The sequence below is a fragment of the Struthio camelus genome, chromosome 2 (assembly GCF_040807025.1).
Source record: "Struthio camelus isolate bStrCam1 chromosome 2, bStrCam1.hap1, whole genome shotgun sequence".
Classification (NCBI taxonomy): Eukaryota; Metazoa; Chordata; class Aves; order Struthioniformes; family Struthionidae; genus Struthio; species Struthio camelus.
Genome location: NC_090943.1, coordinates 119,832,292 through 119,845,736, shown reverse-complemented (window position 1 = coordinate 119,845,736; position 13,445 = coordinate 119,832,292). Strand labels below are relative to the sequence as shown.

General features: G+C 41.7%; 1 protein-coding gene across 1 annotated transcript in view; it reads right to left on the bottom strand.

The window, feature by feature from the left end:
- The window catches only part of YES1 (YES proto-oncogene 1, Src family tyrosine kinase), a 51,181-nt gene extending 45,858 nt beyond the window's left edge, over positions 1-5,323 (bottom strand). Inside the window, exon 1 of the mRNA XM_068932298.1 lies at positions 5,125-5,323. The gene's annotated coding sequence lies outside the window, so the exon portion shown is untranslated. The remainder of the gene's footprint in view (positions 1-5,124) is intronic.
- Positions 5,324-13,445: the final 8,122 nt, after the last annotated feature.

Below are 13,445 nucleotides of genomic sequence, written 5' to 3'. Positions count from 1 at the left end.
AACTGTTCAGTATTAATTTGTTTTAAATCTTCTCTGCCTGGCTGACTGCCAAAACAGTTATAATGCTATACAATTGCAACAGACAAGAGATTCACAGCACCCGCTAATTAATCTTTAAATACCTCATAATAAAAACATTGCCTTTTTTTTTTTTTAAAAAAACAACTGTAAGCATACTAAGCATGGTTGAAACTTTTCAAACCTTTAACCCAGATATTGTATTCTTCTTCCTAAAGCAGAACACCGCATGCATTTAGAAACATCAGAAACTTTGCCTGAACGATGAAGGACAAACATTAGGAACAGGATATACATCAACATTACTGTCCTTTTCCCAACTTTCCTTTCGCTGTAAGGCCATCAGTCCTTGCCAACATACTTAAGACCTGACTGCACGCCTGCTCTGTTATTCACACCATGATTAAAACACTATTAGGGCTCATTTGTACAAGAGCAGAAGGTGCTTTGGGGGACAGAGGAAGTTAACCCACTGACTGAAGGTCTTCTAATACGAAGACTAACTTTAAATACCAGATTACCACAAAATGCTCCTGAAAGTTTCCCCAGAAACAAGTTGAAGGCCCTCATCTACAAAAATTTACTTATACGAGTATGTTTACTCAACAATTCCACTGTCTGGAACTAAATGAAGTTATTCACATGTGAAAGCTTGGCCCAGCAGATCCTAAAATCTGAACAGAAAAGGTAGCTCAAAGCTTCTGAGGAGCCATTGATTTTCCCCAGACTTCTCTAGACTTCTGGTGTGAAGAAAACCACAGAAACATGTATCTTAAAATAAAAGAGTTTTTCTCCCCCTTGAAGTACCAATTTAAAAGATAAATTATTTTAAGTTCAGCAGCACCACGAGAACTCAAAAATATAAGTAATTTCCTACAAGAACCTAGTAAGCATATAACAGCTCTATCTTATATATAACATTCACCTTCCAAAAACTAAATAAAATAGAGTGAGATCAGCCATTAGAAAAAAAAAAGTTACCTCATTTGGTATGTGATATCTTACATTACTCAAGGAATTGAAAAACAGATAATATCAGTCTGAGGTTTTAGTGGTCATTACCTCCCCTGCACTCCCCAACCATATCCTGTAACAATATATATCACTGCAGGCAAGAAGAAATCAAAACAAAACCCAAGTCTCAGTCGTAACGGTCAATATAACTAAGGATTTTCTTTCTGATGGTTCCTACCAGGTACCAGGCGCATGCCAGAAGGCTGGAGGGCTAAGATAAAAAGCCAAGGTTAGCAGTCCTCAGGGGAGACCCCTAACTCAAGGACTCACTTCAGCTGACTGAAAATTTGATTTATTGACTTTTGGGACATAGTGTGAGATATGGTGCTCTTTGTAGGTGCCTGCCTAAAGTGATGGAAAGGGAAGTTTGATATTTCCAAGCTTTGTATTATTCAAATTCTGCTGTTTTCAGCTACCATATACTTAAAAACATATATACATATATGTTTTTAAAGGCAGAGAGAACAAAACTCATGTGTGAATGATTACATTTACTACTTTACTTCCACCATTAATATTGCTATCATCTTGATCCCTGATCTTGCACACAGTTGCGCATGCTAACTTAACCCAAGGGAGCAGTCCCACTCATTTCAATGAGTTGCTTAGGTAGCAGCTTCTGCTCTGTTGCATTGGCACCACTAAGAATAAATCCTATTCCCACAGATGGGAATGGCAGTAAGAACGACCTCTTAGAAAACTGTAATCAAACTTGTTCTACAGTTGGTTGATAGCATCTTTTCAGTATTACCTTTTTTCCTATTAAATTCAGCATACAAACAGGAATTTGCCCAGGTTTGCATTCAGAAACTGGCAATATAATCTGGAGCTCCACAGCTCTAAGTCATTGGTTTGAATGCAGCCCAGGACTGTAGTGATTGAAAGAAGTTACCATATGGCAACTGTAAGGCAGTTTGCATTAAAGAAAAAAAAAAAAGAAACTGGTTGTCACATCATAAAAATTAATCACTATAAAGCAGCATCCTACTGACATTCTTCACGGGGACAAAAATGAAATAAATACAAAGAATGATACAAGAATGACCTATCTTTTTGTGGTGGGTGGTTCACTTCAGAAGTGGTTCCTCCAGGATAAAAATTAAATCATACCGCTGCAGTAGTTTGAAAAATTACATTTCTCCCTCTATAACGAATCTGTTCCGTCAACTAAAAGTGCTAGGAGTCCAAAGCCTTTCACAACGACTACTCAAAAACCACACAGACTACATACGCAGGGAAGGTGTCCTATCTGAAAAAGGATGCTTGACATGACATCACCGAATAATTAAGCATTCCTAAAGTATTCTTCAAGTATTCTTAACTGACACTAATGTTTAAACTAACACTGGGGCAGCTTATTCAAACTGGTGATAGTCTGAACGCAAGGAATTATCTACTGAATACACTGCTTTTGTCCACAGACAGAGCATATAAGAAAAGTAAAAATCAAGCGCTTTGTTCGTAAAGTAAACTTTGGCCATATAAACTGACATTTGCCACAACGCAGACCTTCACATCGTTGTCATGTGACAACAATCACCTACCAGAGCGAGCACAGCTCTGATTTGTTCTTCTGGGCTTGCAGGAAGTATCCAAACGTCAACATAAAGAATATTCTTCAGAAGCATATTTATTTGCTCTGCTACAAGAATATTGATTTAAGGAACCCTAAATTATAAATTGCAGTTTTTCAAGAAATAATTCTGTTACATCGTACGCAGTACACCAAAGTACCCCCCGATTTATTAAGTACCGTATTTTTTTCAGCTATTTCAAGCAACTTAGCCGTTTAAATATACTTTCAGTTTAGTTCATTTGTTTCATAGACAAAGAATGGTTAGTTGGCAAACATTCCAAAAGAAATCCCACTTTATAATATGAAATACAACTTAAAGCTCCTTTGGGCTCACTCTCATTCCAAATGGAGTTCTTCAGACCGCATGAAGAGTAGAACTGGGATCTAAATATTAAAAAGTCACTGAAAAGTACTCAAGTAGCTCTGTGAGCAGCAAAGCCAATGACGCCTAATTTCCTATAACAATTTCAAACTTGAGTTGAGTGTTCATGTGAGCTCTCTGGTGTGCAACGAACAGCTCTCTTCTACCTGACACCTCGACTTTCACAAACATTGTAGAAATTGTCCATCTTTGAGACCTCTGCTGCCAAATTTAGTTGGAAACGGCCAACAGCTGGAAGAGTTATTAGCCCTTGTGCTGCACTTCTTGAGGAAATAAAGCTAATAAAACTCCTAAGAATCATTAGCAATCATTGTCACCAGCCATTGTCACAGTTTTACATGCCTGGTATTGTTTATTTTTCTTTGAAATTCAACATAGTCCCTCCAGTGCCGCTCTCTTTCTGGTGCTGCTCTCTTTCTATTCATCACAAGTACTAGCTCATCCTGAAATTAACCCTTACACCCTATCTGTGCAAAACACACCGATAGTCTTCACATGTCCATAGTACGAGTGTGAACTCGGCAGGAACCTCCTGTAGCTAAAGTTACAAACATGCGTAGGAAACAACTGAGAGTACAAGGTTTTATTATTCAGTAAGGATCAATTCTTAAATTTATGGAGTCTGCAGACACAGGTAGTAATGGCAGAACCATACTACATACTGATAGAGATACTGCAAATGTAACCGACAAAGCAATTTCATTACAAACTCCTCTTTTAGGGTCATAGTTTCCGAAAACGAAAGAAAACACTCTTAAGTAAAGTTTTATATCTTGCTTCCTTGACTAAAGGTGCCTTTTGCTTGCAAAATTAATCTGACATTTCATTCAGCTGAATTATTAAGAGAAAAACGATATACTTTCCTTAGCAGCACTCTCTAAGCTCTAAACTGTTTTTAGATCATTCTGCCAATTTAACTAAATTCATACAGCTATTTTTTAATTAACAACCAGCCTCTGCTGAGGTTTAAATTCGCTAGGTACGCTTGAATAAACCGCCTTAACAATCATGAGATTCAGAGGTATTTATATTCCAGTTCTACCATACGGAGTGGCCCATATCCATGTATGTCCCAGACATTTGGAGCAGCCCATTTTCGAATAAATGAAGTAAAACCATGTACTTGTAATACTGTTTAACACAGAAAAAAGAAAATACAACAGCCCTTTGCCGGAAGGGACTCGTGCATAAATTAACTAACAGCAAGTCTACAGGTCTACACAGCGGAGAAAGTTACGCAGAGTCTCTGCAGGAGTGGGGGCCTACGGGTTCTCAATACATTTTTTTTAACTGAAAGGAACATGAGGAGGTTTGATGAAGTGTGATGACTGAACATTTAAATTAATGACTCAGAAATTTAAAGTAGTCATGTTCCTGCTAGATGGAGAGATACAAAGCAGCACAGCGAGCAAAAAATAGGAAATAATTCGGTACGTGCAGTCAGGCCAAGTGAGCTGATTTGGAAATCAATTTCCTGAATTTCGCCCTTTTACATTCTTCAGCCCCAACGCTACCTTAACAAGAGGGTTTTGGCTCTCGGTTGTATAAACCAAGTAACTGAATCAGAGGGCCTGGGCTGGACCGGGCACGGTCATTACGTACCAGAAGAGTAAAAATCACCGCCGGGGAAACTAATAACCTCAGAGCAACGCCTTCAAAATGGTACCCACACGTTAGGTGCAACCACACGGAAAAGAAAACAACACAACAAAAAAAAAAAAGAAAAAGAAGAAGAAAGCAAAGCCCGAGCCGTACCCCAGGCAGGCACATGCTGGGAGCCGCGGAAACGGCAACGGCGGGCGGATGGAAACCCAAACCGCGCACAAACTTGTTTCCTTCCCCGCCTCGACCACCGGCGCCGCGGGCTCCGGCCGTCCCGCCCCGCCGCCGGCCTCGCCGCGGGGGCGGCCCGACCCCCGCCCGCCGGGAGAAAGTTACCGAGAAACTTTCCGCAAACCGCGGGGTTATCGGGCAGGGGGTGGGGGGGGGGGGAGGGGAAGGATGGCTGGGGTCCCCCACCGCCGGGGCTGCCCCGTGGGGAGAGGCCGGGGGTGGGCGGCCGGGGCCTAGCGCCTCGGCGGGCGCCGCCGCCATCGCGGCCGCCTCTCCCGCGGGGCCGCGGCCGGGTCCTCACCTGCCTCCGCTCGGGCGCTGCCGGCGCTGAGGGTGGGAGAAGGGGGGGGGGGGAGGAGGGAAGGAAGCGCGGGGCCCCCCCCCGCTCCTCCCGGCGCCGCGGCGACCTGGGGAGGGAAGGGGGGGAGGAAGAGGAGGAGGAAGGAGAGGGAGGAGGGCGCTTCGGTGCGTGCGGGGAGCCGGAGCCTCACTGCGGGGAGGAGGAGACTGCCCGCCCCCACGGCCGTGCCGCCGCCGCCGGCACCTCCCGCCCCTCCTTCCCCGCCGCCCTCTTCCCCCGCGGGCCCCGCCGCGCTCACGCCGCCTCCTGCCGCCCCATGCGCCGCGGGCACGGCACGGCACGGCACGGCTCGCCTCGCCGCCGCGCCGGGGTTTGGGGGGGGGGGGGGGACGGGCAGCGGCTCCCCGCCCGAGTCAGCGGCCGCGGGGAGGAGCGGGGCGGCCCGGGCTGCCGCCGGGGTCCCCTGCGCCGCCCGGCGCCCACCGAGCCAACATGGTGGAGGAGGGCGGAGAGGGAGCGGGGCGGCGGTTTGCCTGCCCCGGCGGCAGGCGGGGAGCGGTTGGGGGGGGGGCGGTTAACGGCCGCCGCTGAGGTGAGAGTGAGGCGGCCGCCACCTCCCCTCCTCCTGCTCGTGCTCCCGGCTGAGGCGAGGCCCTTTTGAGGGGTAACTTCCCCTCTTTGGGGAAGTTACCGGTGGGGGAGGAGTCGGGGGGGTTGTCAGGTACTATCAGAGTTAAGCTCTTTCTCCCTCTCTTTTCACCCAAAGCGAGCAGCGCTTAAAAGGTTTCAGCAGCGGCACGATTCGCTTCAGCGTGATGTGGAAAAAAAAAAAAAAAAAAAAGGCGTATCGAAATTACATTCAGACTCTTCAGCCAGAGATCTCCAGATGGGCGCGACTTAGGTTTGGTATGTCGGATTTATTTGAGTGAAACAGCTGCCAGACGATCTCTCTCTTCTGCGTGAGCGCAACTGCTGCTGCAGAGGACGGGAGCGAGCGCAGGGCTGCAGCTGCCGGCCCCGAGCACGGCTTGCCGCCCAGGAGCCTGCCCAGGGAAAAGGTCAGCGTTGCACAACAAAACACACCCTCACCCAAACCCTGAGCAAACCGACCAAGCGCAGGCCCGTCAACAGCATCACGTTAACTCCGGCATATTTCTGTGTGAGGGCTTTCCCGCTAAGCGCCGTGCCGGAAGTCAACGTTTCACGTTTAAAGAAATAATAAAAAGGGAGTAAAAACTGGATTTGTGTCAAGGTGGGCTTCAAAGAGAAAGGTCACATTCAAATGCATCCAGCCTTCAAAATTACACAGGTATGCACATGTACCAAAAGAGAAAGGCCCAAACAACCAAAGTCATTGGAGTTTACGCAAGCAGACTGACAGTTGCCACTCAGGATTATCTTTTATTGTTTTCAGCTCTCCAGTAGTCAAATTTGGCCCAAGAGTAACATTTACATCCATTGCATCTTCATTTGGTACAAAGGTTGAATACAAAACGTCGGTAATTGTATTAATCAGTAACAATCTAATAATACAATTTATTTTTAATCTTTAAAAGAAATTTGAAACAGGAGGACCAGTTTATCTGCCAGACAATACTGCAAAATAAAGCCATATTTTAATTTAAGATAGAAAACATACGTGTATTTCCTCTTACTGGACCATTAATATATTAAGCAGTTAGCAAAATAAAAACAAAAGGAAAAGTGTTTTAGGTTTTGAGACTCCTTAGCACAAATCCCATTCGTGTAATCCTGTTAGAGTGGTAGAGCTTATCATGCTCCTGTCCTGTCAGGATCCTAAATCACATTATACAGAATTGATTTTTAATTTGAAAATCAACAGTGAATTTTACAAATTGGCCTGAGCAGTAAATGAGTTAAGTAAGGCTAGCTGAAATTCTGGGTCTGTCATTGCTTCACAGAATTGGCTGGGTTTGCAGTAGCCTAAGTGAGAATATAAGTTAGACCTCCGCTATCAATCATGTTTTTCTGTGCGCAGGCAGGCATTGCTGCGCAGTTACTCTTACAGCCCGGTGATAAAACTTGTGTATCTGAAAAACAGACTGAGCCCTAACTATGTAAACATCTTCAATGTATTTCAAAGTCAGTCGTTACTTTGAGAGATGTATCAAATGTAGGCAAAAGCTTCATAGACAAAGACACTGGCTCTTGCTGGCTGTCATTGTAATTTGCGTCTAAGCAGGAGAGCTGGGATTAAATAGCAGTCCTTTCTCTCCACACCTGACTGTGTCCATGAGACACTGACAGGTTAGCCGGGAAGGCTTGGACAAAGGACTGATTCTCCGTCCATCATCCATCATATCTCTCTGATTGCTTTCTCTCCTTAAGATCAATATGAGGAATGAATTGCTAGGATTCTCGAAGACTGAACAACTAACTGGTTGGCTGCTTCTTAAATTGTTTTGTAGTTGTTACTGACACTCTGGGTCTTCCCAATTTTTATCAGGAAATGTCAAACACGTGACTGTAAACCATCAAACTGCTGGTAGTTCAATCTGTTTAGTTCTGCACTGGAGGGGATTTGGATGTCATTGCCACCTTCTGCTTGTGAGTCAGCCTGCAACCTGTCGCCACATTTTACCTAGGTGATGGTAGCTCTCGCAGTATTGCTCTGCTGTTATTGAGTAGGCTCTAAAATCTATTGCAGTGCTAAGCCATAAAGATGAACTTAAATCACTCGTCTCGTCATTTGCTCAGGAGGCTATGGTTGTAATAGGCACCACTCACAGTTGAGAGTCAGCTAAAACCAGTGCTGGCTCTTAGGAATTTCTCCTCCATTTTTTTCTGTTGGTTTGAGTTAATATTTTTGATTTTGCACAAGGAGGAAGTGGAGGAGTTGCACTCATGTTTTAAAATCACTGGAATAGGTTTGAGATGTTACTGCTTTAGCTGTTAGTGTTGTCGTTTGTGGATACAATTGCCTGACTAGCAGCTTAGTTTAGACAGACTGTGTTCGCTAACTTGTCAAATATATTACATTTCAGTATCGTAGGAGACATCCTGCTATTGAGGTTGGCATTAACATAACTATAAAGATACGTGCAAATAATGAAAGCAAAATATCTTCCTAAATGTAGGCTATCTGAAAATTCACATATTTGTGAATGAATTTCTGGAGAAGGCTTATACAGTTCTAAATGACTTTTTGGGGGTTCAGATTACTTTATGAACGGTAGAAGCAGGTACGTATTATGCCAAAGGAAGTATTTTTAGGGTTGTGAGAGAGAATACAGGCGTGAGAGCAGAAAGAAGAAGTAGCAGAGGAATAAAGATGGAGTAATGCAGACTAAGGTATTTCAGGCATTGATGTGGGTTCAGTGATTTGTGATTCAGGAATACAACAAGACTTTTATCGTGAGATTTTGAAGGTGATGGGCAGATTGCACTTCTGAAAAGCTTCAGCAGTGCATGCCAAAGGTTAACGTATAGGACGTATTACAGGCATATAGTAACTTGGAAACATTGAGAGATTCTTCAAAACAATTGATGGGCTTGTTTTCCAATAAACTGGAATGAACAGAAAAATATTGCAATGGTACATGGTTCCTTTAAAATAAATTTTTGCTTTTAAAGAAAATAATTATAAATCACTTTGTGGCTATATATGCACCTATGTACCACATCGGGCTTATGTTTATTTTTAAATATATTGCTATTATTTGTAAAAGAAGCTTGAAGACCTAATAAAATTTGTTTACCTAAAAGTTCTAACTTCCATTTTGCTTTAAAGTAATTATGAATTTGATGTTGTAAAGATATATTGTTGGCAAGCTAGATTTCATGCTCCGCTAAGTGTAGAAAGGTGTTCTGTGTAAATGGAGACATTACATGTTCTTTACTTGCTATATTTGCAAGGCAGCAACAAAATGTTTGAAAACAGTTAGTGATGGAATAAAATAGAAATAAGGGTTTGCAATATTTTTTGGGGAGTAGAAAGTGGCTTTGACGTAATAGAATTATTTGCATGGGTTTTTCCTTTATTTTGGGTATAGATCGCTATGTGATAGTATTAGGTATTTTTAAAAAGGAACCCAATGAGGAACCCAAAAGGAACTCCAAAGCTATGCAAAATTTCCCATGGAAGTATAAATGCACAAGACAGGGAGACAAATATCTCTCTGACGAGGTTACACTGGGCCTAAATTCATTCCTTCATTTTGAGAAATAAACAACTACGGTAGCTAAGGCCTCATCCTAGCTATCACTTGCTCTTAAAAGGTGTGGAAAATAATGACATTTTATAGCAGCATCTCCTAAAATTCATGGGCCAAATTCCCAACTGCTTATTGTACTGTGTGATCAGACTACAAAAAGCAATTCTTCGTGCCCTTAATTAGTATTACTCACATGCTTACTTGTAAGCACTTAACTAAATATTTCTAATAATTGGGAGTTTAGCAAAGCTTATTGAAGCATTGATATTTCTTTTGAATCTCATTATTCTAAGAGTTAGTCAAATAAGCAGGTATTTTTTGTTTTATCATGTTAATTCCAAGAAGCAAATCTGTTAATAAAATGCTTGATTTTTAAAAGTCAAACGTCTGCCTTGGGAGTAATGCAAATTACATATGAATACAGTAGTTCAGTAAGGAGGTAAGAGTGTGAAGTCACTGAGTGATGGATTTGTCATTGTTTTCCGTTCTGAAACAAGCATTTTATTTAACCTTTATCTTAAACTTTAAAACATTTTTCTCACAAATGTCCAGTTTCACCGTAGAATGATCCAGCATCTCCAAATGGCTGGGATCTTTATCTTTGCTACTCACATCTGTTTACAAGATCAAATATTCCATTCTTACTTCAGTCACTGATCTTGTGAAACGTGACTAATTACTTGTGCATATTATACTGTTAGAAAGTGTGATGAGGGTCTTTTTTTTAAATAGTGATTCAAACATTATTTTTGAAATTATTTAAACTTATTTTTGAAAGCTTGTTATACTTCATCTTGGAAAAACCCACACTTCTAAACCTGTTGCTATTTACATTTCTGTCACATCCAGTTATGTCAGATACGCTGGATTACACTGTATAATGAAAGCCCTATTGCCGTACTCTAATCTTTATCTCTTTATATCCGATCTCCTTTGAATTGCACATGAGTATTGCTTACGGTTACTTAAAATAACTACTGCTTTTGTTTCAAGGGCAATGTTATATATGATGAACACTTAACACTAAACCCTGCTTTGCCAGCAGCTACATATCCTGTGTCTCTGGTTCTTTTATGATTTAACTTGGAAGCTGCACAGATACAGGTCTTTCATTTAAATTCCACGCATGAAAGATCTGAAGCCTGTGAAATCATACATGTCCCGAAAACCTTAATGCTTTTAATCGGCCACTGTGTTCTTCTAAGAGATTGGAACTTACGCTCCCTTCCTCACAAAGCAGGTCGTATACTCTTGTTCCGAAAAGAAAAGAACAAACAATAAGGGAAAAAGAAATACATGCGTTAAAACGGACCTGGTCTTAGCTTTAGTTTTAACATCAGTGCTAGATTCCATTCATACCCTTTAAGAGACTTCTGACCTCATTTGGCAGCTAGTATAAAGGAGCAATTTCTGCTGACTTTGGGAGACTTGCACATAAACGTATGGGTTATAGTAATGCTATGCTATTCCTGTACATTGTGCTGACTACCTAAGAAACTACTGTGGAAGAAGCATGCTTAGTAATGTTATTAGCTGCAAAATTCAAGTTAATACAACGTTTAGTGTGAGTTGTTCTATCAGTCTGCATCAATTTCAGTTATTTTCCAGGGGATCCTGAATTACCTCTCGAAAGCACATGCTATTTCAAACTTTGATACATGACTTCATCAGAAGAGCAAAGTGAAACAGAATTGAACAGCTGTCTTTTTACAAAGATGTATTAACTACATATGTAGTCCTAAGATGGCCCTGTGGGACCAGTCTTTCCTAACCAATCGCTCCTCCATCCACTCCATCGTTTCCGTCCCTGCTCTGTTCCCCCCTCTTTCTCCTGTTTCACGTTGTTCTGTCTATTGAACATCTTTAGTATTCTGCAACTGAAATTATTTGCTCCTCCTCCTCCTCATCGGTGGTAGTTAGTTCCTGTACCCAGCGTTGCTCAAAGCTGTGCATGATCTTTTTCTCTGAGCCCCAGTTCTGACTGAGGACAGACAGATTCCACGAGAACTTTTCAAGGGAGTGACATATCTACCGTTGTGCCTGCTGACATGAGGAAAGAAGTAACAGCATGTGGAGGGAGCCTGAGACTTCTTACCCCACTTTAGCTGCAGCCAGAGGAGTCTGAATGAGGCCTCAGAACTTCGGAAACCCAAATGTGATTGCACTGATAGCTGAGGAGACACAGTGGTGGTGGTGGGGAATAGGGAATAACAGATGGTTCTGGTCCTCTGATGTTTCCTTTCTACTTGGCCCTACATGCTTCTTTGTCAGTTCTCACCCTGCTCCTGAAAAGTACTCTCTTGTTCTCTCATTGTTAGCGCTTTGCACTGCTGAAGCAGTCCCAGTCTCCTTCATTCTTCCCAAAGAATCTGCACTAGGACAAATGAGATCATCATGAATAGTTGAGGTAACATATACTGTAGAAGATGCACCTGTGGAAAAACTATTTTTTAAACTGTGAGAGACACATTATGAGACGGAAGAAACCTGGATTTATTAAAGGCAGAGCTGGAACCATTTTCACTGGTTAATGATGCCCAATTCTTTGGTTTGTAAGAATTTTCAGTTACCTACAACTTAATGCAGCTTCAATTTCCTAATTGATTTTTTTCTTGGCAGTAGCCTGCCATACTGCTGGGATGCTTGCAATGTGTAAATCTGTTGTTTTCTCATGTTAGATAATAGTAACTCTTCCAGCTGTTTTGTAGAGGAGCACTACTTCTTCCAGACTGGGAGCAGTCATTTGAAATTCAGCAAGCCTGCCGCGCTGATGGCAGGAATATGCCTTTGTGGCATCTATTAATAAAACATCCAAATTTGACCTGGTGCTAAGCACAGCCTAACATCACATATAAGGATTTAGTAGCACTTACCTGAGTCTTCGAGAAACTCTCTCTGCATATCCTTCCACAAGTCCTACTTGCCAAGTAAACTGGGGATGCTCCATTACATGTCTTCAAAGACTAACTCAGAATTTCTTTGCAATTAGATAGGAACGGGTGGCTGGTGGACCTCCCACCATGCAGCAATTATTGTGGGGAAGTAGTAGCTGCCAATTCTTTTCTCCAACCTTTTTTTAAAAAGAAAAAAAAATATATAGGGATGTATAAATAAGGAAAACACTACTTCTGAGTTGCTTTCTTTTCTTTTTCTGGGCTCCTGATTCATCCTGCTGTTTTGTTAAAAGGCTTCGCTAGGATCTGATTCTCAAGTGGGGAAACAAGAGAACAGAGCCCAATCCAAACTCCCCCTGCACAAATGATTAAACAGGTGATATCTGTCACAGCTTTGCAGAACTTTTTTATTTATAGTCTTCAAAGAGGGGAAAAATGCTGCTATTAAGGTTCAGGAGAAAGCTAAGTGCATGCCATGAATTCAGAACCGAAAGCCAGAAAAAGGACTTCTTTATTTTAGAAAGGCTTTTACCAACATACATTTCTCCAAGTTTTGGGTTATTGTACAAAAGGGAGGTGGAAGCTATTCCTTTTTGTTTGTTTATTTATTTATTTGTAAGTAATTGATCCTGTTGTTTCAGGGAACTGCAAAACTTTGGTGAGGATAGGTAAGCCTTTGATTTCTTTGATTTTTTTAAAAGTAACATCATATTTAGTTCTTTTCCTTTGTTTCCTATATTTCATTTAATGGTTTATGGGAGCCAGAGAACATCACAGAAGTGATACTCCGTTGTCCATGGAATAAATGGTAAATGATGGGTTAAACAGATACATTTATCATTCTCATAATAATGGGACAAGGTTAGTTAATAATACAGAAACAAATGTAGTTAAAGGAAAGAAGAAAAATATTAATGAAAGAAAATATACGGCATTGAAGATTACATTCGTGTGGCTCACATGCTGCTTCCTTCTGCTCGTTTTTCCCTTCACTTCTGGTTAAAGTGGGATTTTCCAAAGCACAGGAATTTGCATATCCTATTCCTAGTTCTTTCAAAACAGAGCCTATTGAAAACCAGACTGTCTGTCCTATAATTTCCCATATTTTTGCTTTTCTTTTCTAATTGAGAAGAAAAATAAAACACGGAAAATTCGAAAATATTTTGGTTTTGAAATGTGGGTATGGGACATCTTCGATGCATCATTACAGCACAGCTAGAAGGGACTCTATTGTTCCTCATGGAAAATGTAA